The sequence below is a fragment of the Pleurodeles waltl genome, chromosome 6, assembly GCF_031143425.1.
Source record: "Pleurodeles waltl isolate 20211129_DDA chromosome 6, aPleWal1.hap1.20221129, whole genome shotgun sequence".
In the NCBI taxonomy this organism is placed as follows: domain Eukaryota; kingdom Metazoa; phylum Chordata; class Amphibia; order Caudata; family Salamandridae; genus Pleurodeles; species Pleurodeles waltl.
In genome coordinates this window covers 524,486,508-524,510,646 of record NC_090445.1, presented here as the reverse complement: position 1 = coordinate 524,510,646, position 24,139 = coordinate 524,486,508, and positions in this window count along the sequence as shown.

Here is a 24,139-nt window from a genome sequence, read left to right as displayed (position 1 = left end):
CAACCAGCACCCACGACACCCTCAACCCCGCTGAGCAACTCCATTTCAAAATTCACATCAATGCCAACACCACCCTCGGAAGAACACTGGTCTACAGACCCCAGACCTCACTTCAGCAACGCCATCTCTGACATCATCAGTGCCCAAGCCCTCGCCTCAACAGACTACATCCTCCTCGGCGACCTGAACTTTCTCTTAGAAAACAACAACGATATCACCACCACCAACCTGCTCGACAACCTCGCCAACCTCGGCCTTAAGCAACTCGGTACGTCGCCACTCACACCTCAGGCCACATACTCAACCCCATCTTCTCAGCCAGCAGCCATGTCTCCTTCAGCCACACCACTGAACTCCATTGGACCGACCATCGCTGCATCAATTTTTCCTTCCAGAAGTCAGTCACTCAACACTACCCTACACAACCCCTCCTCCACTACTGGAGCAAAATCTCGTTAGAACAGCTGGTCTCCACCCTCGCCCAGACCCCACCTAGGACCCCGGAACCCAACACAGCCTCCACCAACCTGCATCAATGGATAGACGACTGCGCCAACACCCCTGTGCCACTCAAACAACCCTCAGACATCCACTACAGAACCAAGGTGAGTTGGTTCACCCCGACCTACAGGCCTCCAAACGGGAATGCAGAAGAATCGAGAAAAACTGGTGCCATGAACCTACCGAATCCAACCACATCGGCCTCAAGACTGCCATCCGCAAACATCAGCAGCTGATCCGCACAACCAAAAGAACCTACTACAAAAGCTGCATAGACACCAATGCTCACAACAGCAAAGAGCTCTTCGGCATCATCAGAGATCTCTCCAACCCCAGGCCGTACTCAAATGAACCCCCGCCATCACAGGAGCTCTGCAACTCCCTCGCCACCTATTTCCATCAACAGCTTCAACCCCCAGACCCACCAGCCAACCACAGACACCCATGACCCCAATGCGCCAAGCGACACCAACCTCCTATGCACCTGGACCCACGTCAACAATGAAGACACTGTCAACACCATGGACTCCATCAACTCTGGCTCCCCCGCGGACCCTGTCCCACACCATATCTTCAATAAAGCCAGCAATATCATTGCCCCCAACCTCCACGCCATCATCAACAGCTCCTTCGAGACAGCCACCTTCCCGGAGAGCTGGAAACACGCCAATGTCAACGCCCTGTTGAAGAAACCCAAGGCGGACCCAGATGACCCCAAGAACTACCGGTCCATCTCCCTCCTCCCCTTCCGAGCAAAGCTCATCGAGAAAATCATGAACGGCCAACTATCTCACTTCCCGGAAGACAACAAGGCGCTCAACACCTCCAAATCTGGATTCCGCAAGAACCTCAGCACTGAGACCGCACTCATCCCTGCTACAGATGACATCAGGACCATGCTCAACGAAGGCGAAACGGCAGCGCTCATCCTCCTGGACCTCTCTGCAGCCTTGGACACCGTTTCTCACCATACCCTTCGCACACGCCTCCACAACTCCAGGATCCGCTGCAAGGCTCTTGACTGGATCTCTTCATTCCTCTCCGGCGGAACCCAGAGAGTCCATCTTTCGACGTTTTTGTCCAAAGTCTCCAAGACCATCTGTGGCGTCCCCCAAGGATCCTCCCTCAGCCCAACACTCTCCAACGTCTACATGGCCCCACTCGCCAACAACGCACGAACCCTCCACATCAACAAAGTATTCTATGCAGACGACACCCAGCTGATCCTCTCCCTCACGAAAGACCCTGCAACCGGAAAAAACATCCTCCACAATGGACTTCACGCCATCGCCAACTGGATGGAATCAAGCTGTCTCAAGTTAAACACTGAAAAAACAGAGATTTTCATCTTCGGCACCAACCTCTCAGCTTGGAATGACTCCTGGTGACCTACCTCCCTAGGAACCGCACCTACACCCACCACTCAAACACACAATCTAGGATTCATCCTGGACTCAGCACTCAGCATGACTCAGCAGGTCAATGCAATCTCCTCTTCCTGCTACAACACCCTCCGCATGCTCTGCAAGATCTTCAAATGGATTCCCGTAGAAACCAGGAAAACGGTCACCCACGCTCTTATGAGCAGCCGATTAGACAACGGAAATCCACTCTACGCGGGAACCACGGCCAAACTCCAAACGAAAATGCAACGAATCCAAAACACATCTGCCTGCCTCATCTTTGACGTCCCACGCCGCAACCACATCTCATCCCGCCTCAGAGACCTACACTGGCTACCTGTAATGAAGAGGATCACCTTCAAACCCCTCACCCACGCACACAAAGCCCTCCACAACACTGGTCCGGCCTACCTCAATGACAGACTCACCTTACACACCCCCACCCGCCATCTCCGCTCCACCAGCCTCGCCCTCGCCTTCCTCCCTCGTATCCACTGCACCACTGCCGGAGGAAGATCCTTCTCTTACATCGCCGCCAAGACCTGGAACTCCCTACCGCTCCACCTACTCCAGACCTAGGACCTCCTGACATTCAGGAAACGCCACAAAACATGGCTATTCGATCAGTAGCTTCCCCCCAGTGCCTTGATACCTTGACGGGTGAGTTGCGCGCTTTATAAATTACCTGATTGATTGATTGATTGATGTGCTTGGCCTCAGATCAAGGATGGCTGAGTACATGAAAAAGGCCACTAAAAACCTTCAGGCCAGCCAAGAGCTCCAAAAGCAATGGCATGACCAGAAGGCTGTCCTGACACAGTACCGACCAGGACAGAAGGTGTGGGTATTGGAGCCTGTGGCACCAAGAGCACTCCAGGACAAATGGAGTGGACCCCATCTAAATGTGGGAAAGACCTATTTGGTGGACCTGGGCACTGCCAGAAGCCCCCTTAGGGTGCTTCATGTCAATCGCCTTAAACCTTACTATGACAGGGCCTACTTAACCCTGCTTATGGCCACAGATGAAGGGCAGGAAGAAGAGGTCACTCTCTCCCTGACCTCTTCTCCACCACTGAAACTGATGGCTTAGGGAGGGAGTTGTACTGGCAGACTGCCTTACTGCTGAGCAGAAGGACAACTGCATAAATTTCCTTGGACAATTCTCTGACCTCTTCTCATTAGTTCCAGGTACAACTACCTGGTGTGAGCACACAATTGACACTGGAGACAGTTTACCTGTTAAAAGTAAACTTTATAGACAGCCTGACCATGTCAGAGACTGTATTAAACAAGTGGTACAGAAAATGTTAGACCTTGGAGTGATTGAACCCTCTGAAAGCCCCTGGGCCATCCCAGTGGTGCTTGTCCCCAAACCTCATAGTAAAGGAGGAAAGAAAGAAATGCGGTTTTGTGTGGACTACAGGGGTCTCAATCAAGTAACAAAAACTGATGCTCACCCTATACCCAGGGCAGATGAGCTGATAGATATACTGACTTCTGCCAAGTATCTTAGCACTTTTGATTTAACTGCAGGGTATTGGCAGATTAAGTTATCAGAAGATGCAAAACCAAAGACAGCATTTTCAACCATTGGGGGGCATAATCAATTCACAGTTATGCCCTTTGGATTGAAAAATGCACCTGCCACTTTTCAGAAGTTGGTGAATATAGTCCTCCAAGGATTGGAAGGCTTTAGTGCAGCATATCTAGATGATATAGCTGTCTTTAGCTCCACCTGAGATGATCCCATGGTCCACCTGTAGAAAGTTATTACAGGTGGACCAGTAGCTATGAGTATTGTCTTTCTTATCATATAGTACCTATATGGTACAAGTGGTATTGCATGAGACTTGCATGTCTCCTAATTCAGCCTTGGCTGCTCTGCTATAGCTACCTCCATCAGCCTAATTTGCTGAACACCACTACACTCTAATAATAAGGGATTACTGTACCTGGCATAAAGTGTAAGTACCATTGGTACCTACTACAAGCCAGGCCAGCCTCCTACAACAGGTTTGCATAGTCGGGGTGGGGAGTATCTACCCTCTCCTTTCGGACCTATTTCTTAGATGACAAATATGCATAGTAGTGTTCAAGGAGGGATTGGCCTTTAATTTCGGACTTTCAGTCCTCTTTGAGGAGGGACTGGCCTCTCGACTGAGACCCTATTGTTGTATGATGAGTGTGCATAGTAGGGTGTGAAGAGTGACCTAACTTTCTGCTCAGAACTCTTCCCAACCTGTTGGACGTAAAAAGTAGTTTTGGATAAACACCATCTCCACTGTCACTCCTTCCTACTGTGTGCATATACCAGTGTCGCATATGTTCTCATTATCCTATTGAGGCTACTGGATTTGGACATCAGAATCTCATAGATTGGGGTATTAAGTACAATTCCACACCATGTGATGACTGTCACCCAATCCTGGTTTCCAGCTAAGTAGCAGCGCCTCATCTCTGCCCAAGAACAGGGATGATTGTGGCAACCAGGCAACTGACAAGGAAGACTCTTCAGGGAATCATGGTCGATCTGATCTCACCCCTTTGTCTTAGTTACATTAGTCTCACACAGGCAAAAACAAACAGACGCAGAATGTAGTTCAATAAGAGTTTATTGAAGTAACTGCATCCTAGATAAAATGTCATAAATTGCAAAAACTAGGATGATGAAACACACTAGAGGCAAGAAGGTTACAAGGAGTGTGAAACACAAAAATAGTCTCTCCATATTGTCACTAGGAGTGATATGTATTTCTCCTACATAAGCTATGTTAGAGCCCAGCATTACACGCCCTAACCTGATCTTCAAGTTTCCCTTCTAGGAATACATCATCCCCCATACCTGATCAAGGAAGCCTGTAGTCTAGAGAGACACCACCCCCATACAGGCCAGGGATTCAGTGGTTCAAGCGAGCAGCTATAGCGAAGGCAATCAGCATGCAGTCATGGTCATCTGGCTGAAATCCCCCTCTAATGTGTAAGGGACAAAGGAGTGTTTTTATAATAAAAAGTTGATATTTTAAGAAAAGGTTCCTACGTAGGAAGGTGGATGCTTCTGTTAATGTTGGAGAACAGTGTACCACTTTTGCAGACAACCCTAATTGACTGTAGCCTTGAGGAAAGCATAAAGTGAAATACTAAGAATGTGATGCTTTCCTTGTCAAAGGAACAAATAGATAGGGAAAATAAACCAACATAGAATACTTGGCTAATGCTATAAAAATAAAGCAATGCTGAATAAAATGTAACTGGGCTAAAGTGCACCATGGCAGGCTTAGTTTGCTAAAATAATGTGTCTAAAACGTGGCTAAAATAGCTATACAACACCTTCCCCTTGCCAGTTCAAAGGTGGCTTAAAGCCTAATAAAATCTATTTATGAAAGCATATAAACATGAATGCCAAAAATGACTAGTTAAAAGACAATTGAGCATGAATAAAAAGGATAATATAAAACCTCAGCAGTGCCACCAATAAAACCAAATACAAAAGTCATTGTCATTTTTCAAATCATCAGTTATATCCAAGACAATTGAAGTCAGGAAATGTTCCACTTCGGCTGGTGGTAAAGTATCCAAATCGTTGTCAAGGAAAACCACAGAGCACTCGTGTTCCAAAGCCTGAGCTCCAGCTGAGGAAGCAACATTCCATTTTGTGCCCAACATTAAGAGTCGCATTATCCACAAAGGACAACTTGTAGACAGCTTCCCGGAGCAAGCACACCCTCACCGTGCATGTCTGGTAATGGGCCCTCATCGAGAACATCAACAGATCAGCGTCCAATGAAAGTAAGCGCCGCGTGGAAAGACAAGCTTATAGGGTACATTTGAAAAGGCACCAAAGGCATAGAAACACGGGCGGCACACAATCGAAAACCAGTCTGAATGACAAAGAACAGTCAACACTCCAGTTGTCCCAGGAGTGGTGCTCCAAAATACTGCATCATGCGTTCACGACACAGTTGCACTGGTGGAAGCCCTTTCAGTCCTCCTTGTTGTGAAGGGACAGCCATTGCGCAGAAAATGTAGAAACAGGAAGATGCCACCTATTATAGCCAAAGTATTCTGAAATCCCCTGAAAACACTCAAAAATATTAAGTGCATGGCTGAAGGTATTAGGCCAAATTATAAAGGAGACAGTGTGAACGAAACCAGAACCAACAGCCTTAAAAAATGCATAATTTCAATAGTACTGGACGCGTTGAATATTAGTCCCACGAGTTCACCAAAGTGTCTTGGAAAGTTTGTGCATCAAAGGGAATGAATTTCTACAGATGACCTTGCAAATTGAAGCACATGGGTCTTTCATGCAGATGTAAGTTCCACATGTTTTTCAAACAATAAAAGTTTGAATCTGCTCACCTTGCCAAAATTCACATTTGAAATAGCAATATGAGGCCATATCTCTGCTACTTCTTATTGTTGTGTGGAGGGAAAGAGGAAATTCCCGCAGCATATGACAATTTGGGAGACCGAAATGACATAAGCTATTCCAGCTCGCATTCCACAACAGCTCCCACTGTGAAGGACCACATAGCTGCCATTTGAGAGCACCTGGAACGCAGATCTAATCAAGGGGACTGGAACTCCCTTCAGATAACAAGCCAAGTTCGCTGCTGAGGCATTACATGACAAACCATCAAATGGCTCACAGAAGTCTTACATTCACTACCATTAAGAAAGACCTCTTTCATGCCATTGAAGCATTTGTATGAAAAGGGAAGCTCCCACACCTTGTGAATGTAACTATCTTCCAGCCTTTCACATCTGCCTACTGGAATGTGTTTCAAGCAGGATTGGAATTGAAGTGTTCAAGTAATCAGATTCAGACCCTGTTTATTCGGCAGATGGTATTTCAGCCACAGTAAAAGGCAACCTTTTCAAATTTCTCAGTGTTTAGCAGGACATAAGTTGCTTCCTTCTTAGACATTATTTGTTGTTGACAAGTTAAATTAAATATTGAAAATATGTCCCTTTTGTAAAAGTGTTGCCTGGGAATATGACCTGCTTTCAGTGTTTGTACTGTCCAACCTAACTTCATAATGGACCTTAGCTGACTCTGTCCATGGTGTAAAGATGACATGTCTCTACGTATTGTGTGTATTGCAGAGGATACAATGTTATTTAGACTGAATATCTGGTCGGACAAAGTATTAATACCATTATCTACAACGGCTAATGCTTTCTGTAAATTTTCCTGATCAATTTGCCTTAACCGGGCAGCGGCTTCTTGTTGGGAAAGTTTCCAAATTTCATGATATACTGCATGTAAGAAGCGCCTTCTGCATTGTCTTTTGGGGGCTCAGAAGGAAGTCCCATAAATATGTTTCATTAGACAGGAGACTGAGGTGTTCTTTAACAGCATCTAGTGAGGAACTTTTCAACCATTGCTGACAGTTTCCCTACACTGTATGTTGTCACTATACTGAGTGTTCTGATGACACATAGTGATGGTCCACCCTATTTGTTCTAAAACCCCCGGCAGGTTTGACAAAATGTGTATGGCACTCATTGGTGTCTTCAGGCCACAATAACCACCCACCAGGACGTGAAAGTGATGTGTTAAATATTCCATTCTGGACCCATTCATCGAGCTGATCTTCAGAAGCATTTATATACTTTTGTCATTTATAAAATTTTGCAGGGTTTGGAATACTGGGCGCATTCAATTCCTTAATTTTAGCCAAGCCTAAACAACTTGTTTGTTGTTCAGTTTCATTTAAAAATATCATTTGAACAGGTATCAGGCATGCTCTAATTAAAGCTTATTTTCCCCTTATCAATTTTTTATTCCCTACACACTTTTCAAGTCTGTCAACTTCAACCAGTAATAATAACCTTCTATAGCTAACCAGGAAACAAAGGAATCAGAATAAAGTAATTTTTTATCAGTCAATAAAACATGTTGAATTTTCATCAATGGCAATTTAAAATAATACGACTCAGCATTTTTAACATTGTGCCCATAGAAATATGCAAATCTTTCAGTATACGTTTTGAAACTTCCCACTGGCAGAGTCAGACAGTGTTCCCACTGTGTATAGTTGAAAATATGTCCATAATAATTATAACAGAACATATCTCCATAATTTTCTTTGGATTGATACACATCCTCATTTTCAAATACGGTATAATACTGTAAATCAAGGTATGGAACATACATTCATGTTCCAAACAGGCATTCGTATGAAGTATGCCCCCCGAGGGACCTTGTGGGCAGATTGTTAAGTGCTCTCTGGAGTCCATACAGGTGTGTATACCAACTACAACCCGTGCCTGAGAAGAATTGCTTTGAATCTCAGTTTTGTCACTCCACAACACTATTTCCCCCAGGAGGAAACGTTAGTTGGACCACTAACAAAGCCATGGCGTCCCTGAAAGAGCTTGAGTCAAAAGCAGGGCCCTGGACAGGTGTTTTTGTTGTCCCTTGTATGTAGGTGTTTTGCTTGAAGCATGCCTTTTTGTAATGCTCTAAGAATGCTTGTGTGTTCGACTGTCCAGTATTTGATTGTAAAGTCAGGACATATTAAGTCACATAATGGTTTAATGCGTTGTGCATAGTGTGGAATGTATGTTATGCCAAAATTTAAAAAGCCCAACAAACACTGGAGTTTCTTTATTGTGTTCGGAGGTTGTAGTTGTATGCACTTTTCCAAAAATTGGGGAGCAAGGCTCTTGCCTTTATCTGATAATTTGTATCCCAAGAACAGGACAATAAGGAAGGCTATTCTTGTTTCTTTAAATTGAATTTGTTGCCGGATTCGGCAAATCCCACAACAATACTGGCTACCCGTCTTATATGTTGCATGAGGTAATCGTCTGTAAAGTTGACATTATCCACACATGACAACGCCTCAGGGTCAATGTCATGTAAAATAGATGTAACACAAACTAAAAACAGTCCTGAATTGTTCCTGTACCCTTGTGGGAGTCGACAGAATTTTTTGAGAGCCTAAAGCGCTGAAACTTGTTAAGTCCCTATTTCAGGTGCTATATTTTGGCAGAAGAACCTGTTGGAAATATCCAAGGTCGTTTTGTATTTTTTGCACACTATATTGTTCATAAGTGCTGTGCTGTGTGCGTTTTGTATAGGAAATATGCATGTGACTTTTTAAATGTCTGTAGTCTAAGACTATTTTGTAGGAATGGTCGGATTTAGCAAAAGAGAACAATGGATTGTCCCTGGGTGAGGCACAGGGTTCAATTAAGCCCTGGCACTAATTGTTTGAGGGTTTCCCTCACGGTTGCTTTAGCTTCATGTTTTATTAGATATTAGGATTAAGCTTGAGGTTGGGATTTAGTAGGTATTATATGATAGGGGGAATCTTTCTCCCACCCTATGTGGTTGCGATATAACGCAGGTGCCTGGGCCACTACCCAATCAATGGCATGTATTTCTATGAGCTTTCTGGGAACAAGGAGCAAGAAAGAATTTTCAGTAATCTCTTCTCCATAAGGGAGATCATGGATGTTAGACTTTTCATCCTTGGCATGGTCACCCTTAACCTTTTGCCTCTGCTTCCCAGGTTGTTGATGTGTGCTGGACTCTGATTTTGCTGTTTTTGTTACTCTGGGCACTTTACTACTGCTAACCAGTGCTAAAATGCAAGTGTTCCTTTACAAAATGTGTATGTTTTTGGCTTATCCATGATTGTCATATTTGATTTATTAGTAAGTCCCTAGTACAGTGCACTAGAGGTGCCCAGGGCCTGTAAATCAAATGGTACTAGTGGCCTGCAGCACTGGTTGTGCCACCCACATAAGTAGCTCTGTAATCATGTCTCAGGCCTGCCACTGCAGTGTGTATGTGCAGTTTTAAACTGTTAATTCGACTTGACAAGTGTACCCACTTGACAGGCCTAAACCTTCCCTTTACTTACATGTAAGGCACTCCTAAGGTAGGCCATTGGTAGCCCCAAGGGCAGGGTGCAGTGTATGGTTAAGGTAGGACATACAGTAATGTGTTTTATATGTCCTGACAGTGAAATACCACTAAATCCGTGTTTCACTGTTGCAAGGCCTGTCCCTCTCATAGGTTAATATGGGGGCTATATTTAAATCTGATTAAAGTGTAGATTCCCTTTGGGAGTGGATGGACATGTGGAGTTTGGGGTTTCTGAGCTCACAATTTAAAAATACATCTTTTAGTAAAGTTGATTTTACGATTGTGTGTTTGAAAATGCCACTTTTAGAAAGTGAGTATTTTCTTGCTTATACCATTTCTGTGACTCTGCCTGTTTGTGGATTCCCTGTCTGGGTCAGTTTGACAGTTTGGCTGGTTGCACCTCACACTAGACAGTGACACAAAGGGAGCTGGGGTATAGTCTGCATTTCCTGATGAGCTAATTGTGCTAGGAGGGAGGGGAGGAGTCGTCACTCACACCTGAAAAGGCTGGGCCTGCCCTCACACAATGCAGTCTCCAACCCGATGGTGATTGTCTGAGACCCAAAACAGCAGACTTTAGAACACTTCTGGAAACCAAGAGGAACCTCTGCCTGGAGCAGAGCTGAAGAGCGGAAGAGCTGAGGAAGAAGAGCTGCCCTGCCTGTGACTGTGCTTTGTGAAGCTATCCTGCAGTTGCTGCTTCTGCCAGAGTAAGAGGGCAAAGACTGGACTTTGTGTGCCTTCCATCTTGTGAAGATGTCCAAGGGCTTGATTTAGAACTTGCCTCCTGTTGTTTGAAGTCTCAGGGACAGCAAAGACTTCTCTCTGCCAGCACCTGGAGTCTCTGGAGAGACTCCTACTCTGCTGTGTGGTGTCCATCCAGTTCCTGGGACCCCGAAAAGAGAAGCTGGCAGCCTAAGAGGAAGAAATCCATGCACGTATCGCCGTGCGGCTGAAAAATCGACGTGCGTCCGGCTTCGTGGCTGAAAATCGCCGGTCGCCCCCAACGCGACCGAAGAATCGATGCACAAAGCTGGAGAAACGATTTGCAGCATCGCTGACAGAGGCTGGGGAGATCGCAACCCATGCTGCGTGGTTTTCGGATCATCTGGTGGCTGGATTTCTGATGCAAGTACCACTGGGCGTGTAAAAACAACGCAAGGGCTGCCCGGACCCGAGAGTGCTGACCGGATCGACGCAGTGCTCTCCTGAGGAGAGAAGAAACTATGCAACCAACCCAATGAAAGGAGAAACAATGCAAGGCCTCACTCGTGAGTGAAATCGACGCATTACAAGCCCTTTTTGATGCAGACTCACCCGTGCAGGGTTATTTCTGACGCACCCTACGTACATTTTTACCCTAACAGTGTTAGTGTGTGTTTAAAACTACATGAAGACTCTTTCTGCTTTTTAATTGATAACTTGACTTGTATATTGTGGATTTTTGTCATTTTGCTCTTGTTTTGTTTAGATAAATATTCTCAATTTTCCTAAACCTGTTTTGTGTCATTTTGTAGTGTTTTCATTAAGTTACTGTGTGTGTTGGTACAAATACTTTACACCTAGCACTCTGAAGTTAAGCCTACTGATCGTGCCAAGCTACCAAGGGGATAAGCAGGGGTTATCTGAGGGTGAGTCTCTTTTACTCTGACTAGAGTGAGGGTCCTTGCTTAGATAGGAGGTAACCTGTCTGCCAACCAAAGACCCCATTTCTAACAATGGACAGATTCTAGTGGCCAATCCCTTTCGGCCAGTAAGATATCATAGATGGTGATGCCAGATCCCAAAAGATAGCGTTGATTGTGCGTTCAATGTCTCTCTTCAGCTGTATAGTTACTTTATACACCCTGTCAGGCGTGGAGACATGCATGTCCTTAGTCTCAACTTGTAAGAAGTCATCAGTTGCTTTCATCTCCAGATGCTCTTGAAGATCCTGGCAAACTATTGTGATCTCTGCTGCACAGTCTAGCAGAGCCACTGCCTACTTCCTGTTCTTTAGTAAAGTCCTCTTCCTGAGTGGCATGTCATATTGCAACTGCTGCCACTTTTTTCTTTTTAAACTGGGGTTTTTGTTAGGGAAGCATCTCTTCTTTCTTAACAGAAACTTGTGACAAGCATTGTGAGTCCTTTCTCGGTTTCACGTACTCTGTTCGCTGCTCTGACCACTCCCTCTCTCCCTGTGTTTTTCGGGTGAGTCCTGCAAGGAATGAGATTGGTGTGTGTCAGTACATTGATATCTGTCAGGTGTTTTTATATTTTCTCTATTTAGAAGATTATGGGGGTTATTCCAACTTTGGAGGAGGTGGTAATCCGTCCCAAATGTGACGGATTTACCACCAGCCGTATTACGAGTTCCATAGGATATAATGGACTCGTAATACGGCTGGTGGTATATCCGTCACTTTACCGTCACTTTTGGGACGGATTACCACTTCCTCCAAAGTTGGAATAACCCCCAAAATCTATTTGTTGGGGTCTTCGAAGGCAGAGATTCTCCCTTTTGTTTTTTAGGTGTTTGTTGTTTTTTATCCCAGTGCTTTTTGGAACCTTCAGGCGCTTGCTTGGTAGAGTCTCGTTGAAAAATGGGTTATTGGTAAGGGCAGGTAAGTACATACCCTTAGCAATAGGCCACTAATCTCCATTTAGGTCCAGTCAGGTCTCAATAAATTGAACCTAGCTCAACTCTTGGTAGCTTGGCAACGAGCAAAAATGGTTAATTTAGGAGACAAAGCGTAAAGCATTCAAATATCACAAAACAGTAATTAAATACAACACAGGAAACAGTATGAAAATCCAAAACCATTTTATAAAATAGGACATATTTTTAGCTTTAAAATGACAAGGGATATATGATTTTTTAAAGAATGAATGCTTTTTAGTGCTTAGAAACTAATAGCGCCAATCTGGTCATCTGGTCTAATCTCGACCCGGGCAAATTAAAAGTTTAAGGCCAACCTCGATGGAGCCCTGCTAGGCTACAGCCCGCGGGAGGCCTCGGTCAAAAGTTTACCTTAGGACTTAGATGTTTTTCTGGAAATTTACTTCAGCAGGACCAAGTCGCCAGTCCAATCCGACCTCCTGGAGCTCTTCCTCGGATACATGTCGCGGGAACCATCAGGGGAGATTTTTACCTTCGGACATAGTCGTTTTTTTCGAGGTGAAAATCCTTCGACTGGGGCATACCTGAATCTTGATTCGACGTCACTGGAGCCCTCTTCGGATACAGTGCCTGGGAGGTCCCGGTCAACTTTCTACATTCAGACGTAGTCACTTTTTGGGGGGATTTACTTCACCGGGACAAACCTGCAAGTCAGACAGGGTCACGGTTGAGGAAAGCAGGCTAGAGTTGCTGTGGCGGGTCGGTCCCTTTATGGAGCTTTTTTCCAAAAGTTCTCCAAACTTCTCCAAACTTCTGGTTCTTCTCCTAGATGTTCATGTAAGGTTCGTTTGAGGTCCACAGCTCACCCTAAGGTTCCAGAAGCTCTGAGATGCTCCCTGAGGGTGCAGACTACAACTCCCAGAATGAACCTGGCACACACTCCAATTTGGCCACTGGACTGTGGTAAGCTGGTCACTTTCTTCAGGAGTTGGTGCAGAGGACTCTGGGAAACAATTGTTCACCTGGAGCAAACAGGAAGTCCCTCCTTGAACCAGTTGAAAGTCCTTTTTGTGGTGAAGCCCAAGTGTGCAGGTGGTTCAGTCCTCCAGAGTGGAGTGTCCAGGTGTGTAGGAGGCTGGCCTGGTTTGCAGTGGGTTCCTTGGGTACCTACACCTTATACCAGGTCCAGTTATCCCTTATTAGTGAAATGTGGTAGTGTTCTAGCAGCTTAGGCTGATAGAGGTAGCTATAGCAGATCAGCTTAGGCTGAACTAGGAGACATGCAAAGCTCCTGCAATACCACTTAAAGTTACACAGTACTGATACACAAGTAAAGACAATACTCAGTGTTACCAAAACTAAAGGTAGTTTATTTGGGTGACACAGGGCTAAAAATATCTTAGAGGCAATTCCCCTTCTGGAGGTAAGTATTTTAGACAATATATACACTAGCCACCAAAATACGGTAAGTAAGTAGACATAGGATAGTGCAACAATAGGAGATGCTATAGAATGCAATGGGAGAAAATAGGTCAAGGAGCAACACAAACCAAATACTAAGAAAGTGGAATGCAAATCACAAATTCCCCCCTAGACAAGTGTAGTGTATAGAGAATAGCTGAGAGAGTGAGAAAACCACAAAGGTGAGTAAAATACCCCACCCCAGAGTCCAGGAAAGTAGGAGTAAAGTACTGCAAGTTTCCTTAGGACACACTACAAGTCGTGCTTAGAGTTGTTGCATGAACCAAGCAAGACTGCAAACAACAACTGTTGGATTCCTGGACCTGAAGACCTGCAAAGAGAGGAGACCAAGTCCAGAAGTCAGAACAAGTTCCAGCAAGGACAGGAGCCTTTGCCAACCTAGAAGAGGGTACAAAAGAAGAGTCCCCGGTTGGACGAAGACTGTAGAAATAAACCAAAGGAAAATGGCTGCGGGTTCTTGCATGATGCAATAGATGTCCCACGAAGAGATGTTGGATGCAGGTGAGTTTTGGCAATAGATTCGTCAAACAAGCCTTGGTTCAAGCATAGTTGCATTTTGCGTCAAAGTGGCACCGCCTGGACCCAGGAGTGACCTGGGAGTCTCCACTCAGACTGAGGAGGCAGAGGGGGCTCCCAACACTAGAGGGAACCCACAGATGACCAGGCAGCACCCATGGAGGTCCCAGGATACGGGGACAAAGAAGGTGTAAATTGCGGTTAGTGCAGCACTACAAAAGAAGGTCCCATGCCGCCGTAGAACAACTCAGTGAGTTGAGCATCGCAGGATAGAGTTCTTGGGACCTGAGCCAGGCTGTGCACGAAGGATTCTTACAAATAGTGCGCTGAGACCTCAAGAGGTGAAGATGATGCAGTGCACAGGGGTCGCAAACGGGGAAGGGAAGCTCTTACTTCCTCCAAATGTGGACAGCAGGACCTTAGGACAGTCTGTGTGGAAGGGGTCCACAACCTGTGTTCCAAGGAGCATGCACATCACCAGGAGAGGAATCCAAGAGGACCAGTCATCGACTTAGAAGGTGTCTGCAAGAGCAGGGAAGTGACTCTGTCACTCCACAGGAGATTTGTTTGGTCCTTCTAGTACAGGGTGAAGACAGGGAGTATCCAGAGTGTGCACAACATGGAAACTGTTATAGTTGCTGGCTGCAGCTGCAGTTGCAGAGGAAAAGTAGCCCTTCTGGATACTTTGTTGCTGTTACAGCGATTCCTGGAGCAGTCTGTGGTCGATCCGAGGTCATAGGATGAAGTAGTAGTTGCAGAGGATTCTTGCTGGAAACTTGCAAGTAGAATCTGGGGAGAAACCAACAGAAGAAACCCTAAATAGCCCTGAGAAGGGGATTGGCTACCTTATCAGGTATGGACCTATCAGGAGGGGTCTCTGATATCAGCTGCTGGCACTGGCCACTCAGAGGCCACCAAAGTGTTCCCACATCTTGGAAAACAAGATGTCTGAAGTCTGGGACACACTGGAGGAGATCTGGGCACAACCCATGGGGTGGTGTTGGACAGGGGAGTGGTCACTCCCCTTACCTTTGTCCAGTTTCGCTCCAGAGCAGGGGGAATTTCCAGTGGTTGGGGGAAGTTAACTCTCCCCAGCCTGTTAAACCTATTTCTAACGGGAGAGGGTGTAACACCCTTCTCCCAAAGGAAATGCTTTGTTCTGGTTCTTCATTCCTGGGACTGAGCTGCTCAGACCCCAGGAGGGCAGAACCCTGTCTGTGAGGTGGCAGCAGCTGTAACTGCAGTGCAAGCCTCAGAGAGCTGGCTTGGCAGTACTATGGGGGTCCATGGTAGAGCCGCCAGGATGCATGGAATTGGCTCCCCAATACTAGATTTGGAATGGGGGGACAATTCCTTGATCGTATATATATACTATGGACTTATAAGGGGGGTCTAGAATGCCAATCGAAATTGATAAATTCAGTCACTAGCCTATAGTGACAAATTTAAAGGCAGAGAGATCATGAGCACTGAGGTTCTGATTATACAGTAGAAGCCTCAGTGACACAGTTAGACACTACAAAGGCATACACATTTAGGCTCCAAACTATGAGCACTGGGGTCCTGACCAGCAGGATCTCAGTGAGACAGGCAAAAACATACTGACATACAGTTAAAAAATGGGAATAACATGCCAAGAAAGATGGTACTTTCCTACAAGGTGCAGGTCAGGGGTCCAGCAGGGCAGTCCTTCTTCTCCTGTAGTTCTTCCTTGTAGGGATCTGGTAGGATCTGCGGTATGGGTGCAGGTCTGCCAGTTTTATCCCTGCTCCTGGGTGAAAAACAGGGGGATCCTGGTTCTCTAATCAGGTGCAGGGTCCTTCCCCCGTGATCATCACTTCCTGGGAAGTGTGGCACAAATCAATCCCAGGGAGCAACATTCCTCAAAAATCCATCATGGCTGAAAGTGATTTTTGGGAGGTTACATCTACCAGAACCCACCCACTGGTGTGGCTAAAAATCTTAAACACATCCTTCTCTTGCCCTCTCCCAATCTAATAAGGGGGCACCTTATTGTCTGGGTTTGGAGGATGTGAGGGGGTGCTGGGTTGCTTCAAATGTCTTTCCCAGCTTTTGAAGACTAGTTTGGCAGCCCTCCCCCTTCCTGATTCCCCATCTGCTAAGGGAAGATCTCCTCCCCCAGGGATATATCTTTGTGTTGAGCCAGGCCACTTCATACCTCATCAAGGCAGCCTGGCCAGGCTGCCAGAGGCTGGCCAATTGGAGCAAAGCAGCAAAACACTGCATGGCTGAAGTTGGCAACTTTTCAGGTAAGGTTTAAAACTCTTTACCTGAACAAGTTATATTAAATCCAACAATGGTACGTTGTGGAATTTATTATAATAATTAATTTGATACCAAACTCGAGGTATCTGTCACTAAAGGGGACTTTATAAATTAAAATAAAGTCTCCCCATTCTAGTCTATGGAGGCCATTCACTACAATGAGGGAAACACAAATTTGGCTGCTTTACCTCACCAGGGCTTATAGAACTATTTTTATTAGGTCCCTGCTTATAGTTACATGGCACCCATCACTAGGGGCACATAGGGCACACCTTAGGGGTTACTTATATGTAAAGATAAGGTTGTTTAACACTTTGGAAGTACTTTTAATTCCAAAGTTGAACTTTGATGTAACTTTATTTTAAAAGCAGCCAGCATGGCAGGCCTGCCTTTAAAATGGCACTTGGCACCTCAGCAGTGCATCTATGGGTGCATTACCTATACTGGGGATCCTAAACCTACATGCCCTACCATATACTACAGACTTATAGGTAGGTTGACTTAGCCAATTATAATTAGCCTAATTTGCATGTTCATGATATGCAGATCACAGGCCCTGGGACTAGTTAGCAATACCCAGGGCACCATTAGAGTCAGGAAAATACTAGCAAAAAGTGAAAAATGGGGGCAAAACGTCAGGGGGCCTCTGCAATCAGCCCTGTTTTCTCACACGAGCCCCTCCCCCAGCCCACATACCCAGGAGACTCAGCCCAACCCTGGGAGAGTCTCCCTGGCTTGTTAGGCGAGGAAGACAGTGAAGAAATCTGGCTGTCCCTTTGCAGGGCCTACTCTGCCTTACATCCTCCTGTCATGGTCACTCCCTCTGGGTAGTGAACCCATCCCAACAGTGAAAGGACCCATCTTAAACTGAAACTTCCCTCTAAGGGGGTCTTCCTCCTCTCTCTCTGGGTAGTGAGGTGCCCACCTCCCCTATCCCTAACTTTGCCAGGGAAACTCCTAACTTACCCAAAGAAGTCAACCAACACTTGAGCTACCCCACTATGACCAAAAAGGTCAGGGGGCCTACTTTGCTTTTGGCTGTGAGGTCTGCCTCCCAGGCCAAGTGTAGTGCTGCCATGAAGGCCAGCACCCAGCAGAGGCTACTGACAGCTGTCAACACCCAGAACCACACGCTAAGCTCTCCACTGACAGGTGGCTGAGGTGCTTTAGGGGCAACTATGGGGTCCTTGCACCCCTCTTGCTGTCTAGAGTGGGGGGCTACCACCTCCGGTGACAGACACCTTCCTTCCACTCTAACTTCTATCAGTGTAGGGGCAACACCCAGCAGCTGAACAACTGCGGGACTACTCAGGACTTCCAACTCTGGGATCCCCCCTACTGGAACAGAAGGCCTTTGGCTCTCTGGAACTCTCTTTAAGAATTACCTACCCTTCCTTTTATTCTTTCCTTTTCTTGGGGACACCTATCTCCTAACTGTAGAGTCTGGATCCCCAGGACTTTGTGTTGGGAGGACACCCTGGGCGACTGCCCCATCTGGGACCAGACTCACCTCTGGGAGGTCATTGCCCAGGATACAATCTACGGGGATGTCAGCACTGACTACCACCCTAAACCAGTCAAGGATACCCTCCCTCTCTAGGCGCACTATGGCTACAGGTTTGGAGGTGACCTCCCCTGTGGCTATTCTGACTTTCCTAGTCTCCCCTGGGACATACATGTCTGGGGTCACCAACCGGTCACTCACTATGGTGTGACTGACACAGGTGTCTCTCAGGCCAGTGGTAGGGATCCCATTCACCTGACATGCCTACTCCCAACCTCAGGGATCACCAGCTTACCATCTGGTCCTGTCTTCAAGCCCAATGCTGTGAGTACTTCTTCAGCTGAGGAGTCCCCCTCCATGGCTACACTGGACAGCCCAGTGCTAACCACCTTCTTTTGACAGGCTGCATCTCCTCTGAAGTGACCTGTCTGCTGACAGTCAAAGCAAGCCTTACTGTCCAACATCTTTTTCAACCATGGGTCTCCCTGTCTCTGCTTGCCAGAGTTGAAGTGGAATTTACTCCCTTCCTTCTTAGGTTTCTGGGGTACAGAGGGAGTCTCTGTGATGGGCTTACCGCCTCTCTCCATAGGGTTTTGGGGACCTGACCCCCCCTTCGTGGAATCTCCCCCTGGGATTTGACACCCAACTTGGTTCTCAACCACTCATTAGCTGCCTCCCCAGCTCTCTGGGATTGGTCAGCTTAGAGTCCACTAGATGCTGCCGTAACCTTTCTTGGATACATTTGGTCAAGATGTGCTCTTTCATGATCAAATTGTATAAGCCCTCATGAGTAGTTACTTTTTTACCATGTATCCAGCACTCTAGTGCCTTAAGTGAGGTGTCTACAAAATCAACCCAAGGCTGGGTAGTGACCTTTTGGGTGTCCCTGAACTTCATCCTATACTTCTTTGGAGTCAGACCAAAATTCTTGGTTAAGCACCTCTTCTTACTAGGGTTTGAATCTGCCTCCTCCCCACTTAATGTCAGAAGGTTATCCCTCCTAGTGTTGGGGACCATCTCTCTTAGAAGTGAACCCCAGTATTGAGGCTTACCTTTTCTCATCTGGAGGTCCCTTTCAAAGGATCCCAGCCACTTGTCTATGTCATCCCCCTCTACATAAGTAGGAACCACCACATGGGTAGTCTGGGACAAAACCCCCCACCTATGGACAACTCAACTTCTCTGCTGCTGCCACCATCTCTCTGTTCAATTCTTACCTACATCTCCTTTTCCATGGCCAACTTCTTTGCCCCCAAAGCTATGAGGGCTACCTGGGCCTCAAGTTCCCTTTCCCTGAGGTCCAGCTTTGCTTCCTCCTTATCTGATACCACAGACCCTCTGCTTTCACTAGCTCTGGATGGGGCCCTAGCTGCTGAGATCACAGTGAGGCAATCATCCACCTCCTCCTGGAGGTCGTAGAGGACATCTTCCCTCTTCCTTCCTACCTCTAAAGCTTTCTCTCTTTCTGCGCTACCCAGGCTTCAAGGGAATTGAACATCACAGCCATCATAAGATTGTTAGTAGCAGGTAATCCCCTCTTTCAACACAACACTCTAAACTCAGCTGCAGTAAGTGTGGGTAGGCTAGCCAGATCATGCTCCATGGTCTCCCTTAAGTTTTGTGTCACTTAAAAAAAAAGTTTAGCACCAATTGATCAGAACAATTTAGAAAAATCAAATATGAAGTAATTAAAAAGTTAGTCCAAATTTGAAAAATATAAAATACTTTTGCTCTAGGTCAATTTAGAGGATTTTAAACTTATTTCGCTTAAAACTGTAGTGTGATATTAAACACAAGTCCTGGATCCCACCACTGTGCAAAAAAAATGAAAATGGGTTATTGGTAAGGGCAGGTAAGTACCTACACTTAGCAATATGCCACAAATCTCTACTTAGGTCCAGTTAACTCTCAATAAATTAAACCCAGCTCAACCCTTGGTAGCTTGGCAATGAGCGACAAGGCTTAACTTGGGAGACAAAGTGTAAAGCATTCAAATATCACAAAACAGTAATGAAAGAAAACACAGTAAACAGTTTAAAAATCCATAACCACTTCATAACAATAGGGCATATTTCCAGCTTTAAAATGACACCAAAACAAATCGGATAAAGGGAACCAGAGATATGAATTTTCAATGAATTAATGCTTTTTAGAACTTAGAAATGAATAGCGCTAATCTGGTCATCTGGTCGCACCTCGACCAGGGCAAAGTCAAAGTTTGAGGCTAACCGCAATGGAGCCCTGCTCGGCTACAGCCCACGGAAGGCCTTGGTCAAAAGTTTACCTTAGGACTTAGATGCTTTTCTGGAGATTTTCTTCAGCGGGACCAAGTCACCAGTCCAGTTCGACCTCCTGGAACTCTGCATGAGATATGTGTCATGGGAGCCCTCAGTGGAGATATTTACCTTCGGACTTAGTAATTTTTTCCAGGTGAAAATCCTTCGACAGGGGCAAACCTGAATCTTGATCCGACGTCCTTGGAGCCCTCTTCGTATACACTGCCTGGAAGGTCCCGGTCAACTTTCTATGTTCAGACTTACTCACTTTTTCTGAGATATTCTTCACTGGGATGAACCTGCAAGTCAGGCCGGTCGCGGTTGAGGCAAGCAGGCTACAATTGCCACGGTAGGTGGGTCCCTTTATGGAGCTTTTTTTCCAAAAGTTCTACAAACATCTTCAAACTTCTGGATCTTTTCCCAGATGTTCTTTTAGGGTTCTTTTGAGGTCCACAGCTCACCCTTAGGTTCCAGAAGCTCTGAGAAGCTCCTTGAGGGCACGGGCTACAACTCCCAGAATACACCTGGCACAAACTCCAATTTGGCCACTGGACAGTGGTCAGCTGGTCACTTTCTTCAGGAGTTGGTGCAGGGGACTCTGGTTAGCAATTTTTCACCTGTAGCAAACAGGATGTACCTCCTTGACCCAGTTGAAGCCAGGCAAAGTCATTCTTGTGGTGAAGCCCAAGTGTGCAGCTGGTGCAGTCCTCAAGAGTGAAGTGTGCAGGTCAGGGGTCCAGCAAGGCAGTCCTTCTTCTCCTGTAGTTCTTTTTTGTAGGGATCTGGTAGGGATCTGAGGTGTGGGTATAGGTCTGCCAGTTTTATCCTTGCTCAGGACACAGGGAGGTCCTCATTCTTCAATCAGGTGCAGGGTCCTTCCACCTGTGATCACCACTTTCTGGGAAGTGTGGCAAAAATCAATCCCAGGGAGCAACATTCCTCAAAATCTAGCATGGCTGATAATGATTTTTGTAGGTTACATCTAGCTGAGCCCACCCAATCTAATTGGGGGGCACCTAATTGTCTGGGTTTGCAGGATGTGAGGGAGGTGCTGGGTTGCTCCAAATGTCTTTCCCTGCCTTTGAAGACCAGTTTGACAACCCTCCCCACGTCCTGCTTCCCCATCTGCTGGGGGAAGATCTCTTCCCCCAGGCACAACTCTTTGTGTTGAGCCAGGCCACTTCAACCCTCATCAACGCAGCCTGGTCAGGCTGCCAGAGGCTGGCCAATGAGAGCAAAGCAGCAAAACACTGCATGGCTGAAGTTGGCAACTTTTCAGTTAAGGTTTAAAACTCTTTACCTGAACAAGTTAAATTAAATCCAACAATTGTAAGTTGTGGGATTTATTATAATAATCAATTTGATACCAAAGTGGAGGTATCTGTCACTCAAGTGGACTTTATACATTAAAATAAAGTCTCCCCATACTAGCCTATGGAGGCCATTCACTACAATGAGGGAAAAACAAATTTGGCCTCACCAGGACTTATAAAACTATTTTAATAAGGTCTCTGCTTATAGTTACATGGCACCCAGCACTAGGGGCACATAGGGCACACCTTAGGGGTGAGTTATATGTAAAAATAAGGAAGTTTAATACTTTGGAAGTACTTTTAAGTCCAAAGTCGAATTTGTATGTAACTTTATTTTAAAAGCAGCCAGCAAGGCAGGCCTGCCTTTAAAATTACACTGGGCACCTCAGCAGTGCATCTATGGGTGCACCACCTATGCTGGGGTCCCTAAACCAAAATGCCCTACCATATACTAGGATCTTATTGGTAGGTTGACTTAGCCAATCATAATTTGCCTAATTTGTATACTCATTATGTACAGAGCACAGGCCCTGGGACTGGTTAGCAGTGCCCGGGGCACCATTAGAGTCAGGAAAACGCCAGCAAAAAGTGAAAAATGGGGGCAAAATGTCTGGGGACCTCTGCAATCAGCCCTGTTTTCTCAAAAGTCTTTATTAGACCTACCCTGTAGTTGTGGTTTAATGGGTCTGGTCCCCAGAATATCTCAACCAGTGCTGGAGTAGGTCTCAGCGATAATCTTTGGTAGCTCACGTTCTTGATCCTGTGCAGGATTGTCCATGAGCTGCATGCGCACTGCTAGTGCAAATGTTTCCCCTTTAAGGTTACTTATAATGATTGAAGAGACAGTGGCAAAATTGCCCATTAGTTGAATCCTCAAGTCCAGGGATGGGGCAGCCCTGTTTTTAACTTGAATTTGTTTTAACACTTCCAGAAGGTTGGCAAGTGTTGGTGTACCATGTGCAGTAGTATACAGCCTGGTAAATACCGTGCCCCATGTGTTACAGTTATATACGGTAGGAACCATCCCAAATGGCAAACACATAGTAAGGATTCTATGTTTACCCTGAGGACCAGTATCTAGAAAGACTGCTTCCAGCACATTTATTTTTTGAGCTAACCAACAATTAATTTCCTCCCGCTTGGCGGGACCTTTACCCACAATGGAATGTACAGTTGCATGGTTAATGCCTGGTGTAACTACATGTGGTTGCTCTTGGGCAGCACGTGCTGGGTTAGTATTTAATATTTGCATTACAAACTGTACTAACAGTCTGTATATTTTCGTGAGTTCTGTATCTGAGTGGAGGATCTCAGCTACTGCTAAGGTTGCTGCATTAGGGTGCGGTGTATATGTGGCCAATAAAGGCCAGGTCAGGCCATCATTACTCAGAGGACCTAACCTAACATGTAGTATTGTATGTGGTAGGGTGCAATGAAGCCAATTTTCTGGTCTTGATAACACAAAGGTATTTCTAAATATGCATAAGCTCTGCATTGTGCAGGTATGTTTGCAGGTGTATAGTGATGAAATGTGTTTGTATTCCCATCAACTGCTGGAAAAGTGACCCAAGAATAAAATATTTCTAATCTGTAGGCTGGATGAGCCTCAACAACAATTGTGACTTGACTCCCCTGGGGCTTTAGGCCTTTTGTCAATAAGTGTACAGTAAGGGGCGGTCGCATATTTACTGCAATTGCTACCCGTTGAGGATTCACCATGTAAATGGTAAAGATGTTTGTTCAGAGATAACGGCACAAGTTGGGATTAATCCTTTTATGGTTCAAGATTGAACAGCCTACAGTGTTAGGAGGGAATCCTCAATACCATAGGTGTCTCTGAATATGGTATTGAGGTGTCTTTTAGCCTTTAGTGAGGCTGAGATACTTAGGAGGATCCAACAATTAGTGCCTGACCAAATTTTGGTGGAGCCATGTCACGTAGGTTCTCATTGTCCTAATGAGGCTACTAGATTGTACTAAGTACAATTCCACACCCTGTGATGACTGTCACCCAATCTGGGTTTTCCGGCTAACTAGCAGCATCTCATCTCTGCCCAAGAACAGTGATGATTATGGCAACTGGGCACATAGCCTCCTCAGGGGAATCATGGTCAATCAGATCTCACCCCTTTCTCTCAGTTACATTAGTCTCATATAGGCAAAGACAAACAGAGGTAGAATATAGTTCAAAAGGGTTTATTAAAGTAACTGCATCTTAGATAAAATGGCATGTATTGCAATAACTATGATGATAATACACACTAGAAGTAAGAAGGTGACAAGGAGTGTGAAACACAAAAACAGTCCCACCATACTGTCACTAGGGGTGATATATATTTTTCCTACCTAAGCTATTTTAGAGCATGCCCTAATCTGC